At 42.2% G+C, this 1,473-nt stretch overlaps 1 pseudogene; it reads right to left on the bottom strand.

The window, feature by feature from the left end:
- Positions 1–169: 169 nt before the first annotated feature.
- LOC102750609 (olfactory receptor 52H1-like) lies at positions 170–973 on the bottom strand (annotated as a pseudogene).
- Positions 974–1,473: the final 500 nt, after the last annotated feature.

Below are 1,473 nucleotides of genomic sequence, written 5' to 3'. Positions count from 1 at the left end.
GGACTCTGAAAAACAAACTGAGGGTTCTAGAGGGGAGGGGGGTGGGAGGATGGGTTGGCCTGGTGGTGGGTATTGAGGAGGGCACGTTCTGCATGGAGCACTGGGTGTTGTGCACGAACAATGAATCATGGAACACTTCATCTAGAACTAATGATGTAATGTATGGGGATTAACATAAGAATAAAAATAAATAAATAAAGGATGGAAAAAAAAAAAAAAGAATGACACAAACATGGGAACCACATGTGTTGAGGGCTTTCTGGTGGGCATCTCGAGATGGAAGGTTAAAGATGGCACGGAAGGATGAGAATGTAGGAGATGCCAATAAGGATCATGTCTGATGTAACAGTCATTATAGGTACAGCAAAGCCATACCAGATGTTGATGGAGATGTCAGCACAGGCAAGTTGGGCAACACCTATGTGCTCACAGTCTGTGTGCAGTATGATGAGTTTTCGGCAAAAAGGCAGTCGCTTTAATAAGAATACACATGGGAAGATGATACAAAAGCTCCTGCTGACAATAGTCATTACAATCTTAGTAATAATCTGACGGGTAAGAATAGTGGTATATCTTAGGGGGAAGCAAATAACAACATAGCGATCAAATGCTATAGCCAGGAGAATGGCAGAATCCATAGCAAAGCTGTAGTGGAGAAAGAACATCTGAGTAAGGCATGTAGGAAAGGTGATCTCCTGAGGACCTAGCCAGAAGATGCTGAATGTTTTGGGTACACATGTATTAGACAGGATGATATCTGTAGCAGCCAGCATGGAGAGGAAAAAGAACATGGGCTCATGAAGGCTGCGCTCCACGGAAATAAGATAGAGAAGGACACTGTTGCCTGCAAGGGCCACAAGGTAGATAATAAAGAAGAGAATCCCGATCCAGACATGGAACTCCTCCAGCCCTGGGATTCTCAGTAGGATGAATGGCCTGGATTGAAGCTGCTCAAGTTCAATGTGGCCGTCATGGTCTTGGATTGGATATGTCTCATGGCCTGAAAATAAAAATTTCATGGCTGATTGTTATAGTGATCTACGGACATCCACCTCTGAGCCTTCTTCAATATTATCCCCTCACTTTCAGCTCTGTAAAGTGATAAACTATTGCTTGTCTCTTCTCCTTACTAATAAATACCTGCCAAACTTTTCGTTACAATTTTGTCATAATAGAAGTGGTATCAAAATAATTTTTTCCCCAGAGACACAAATTACGTAACTCCAGTCATATAATTTTGGATCTGCCTAGTTATCAGCAAACCAGGAAGTTTTCTAGGAAAATAGGTGCCCAAAATACTATTAGGTGGAGAGACAATGACTAGTTAGGGATTTGGAACAAAGTTCAATGTAAAGTCCCAGCCATAGTGAATTGGAACAACAACTATGGGGTCTCAGGGGGTTGAACAAAGGCAGGCTCAATGTCTAACACCAAAGTAGACCACACAGTCTCTTTTCTTTTTTGCTCTTTCTC

Source organism: Leptonychotes weddellii, unplaced genomic scaffold (genome assembly GCF_054177405.1).
Source record: "Leptonychotes weddellii isolate Sample4059 unplaced genomic scaffold, ASM5417740v2 HiC_scaffold_6723, whole genome shotgun sequence".
Lineage (NCBI taxonomy): Eukaryota > Metazoa > Chordata > Mammalia > Carnivora > Phocidae > Leptonychotes > Leptonychotes weddellii.
Note: the sequence above shows the minus strand (reverse complement) of the source record. Positions and strands in the feature narration are given on the sequence as shown.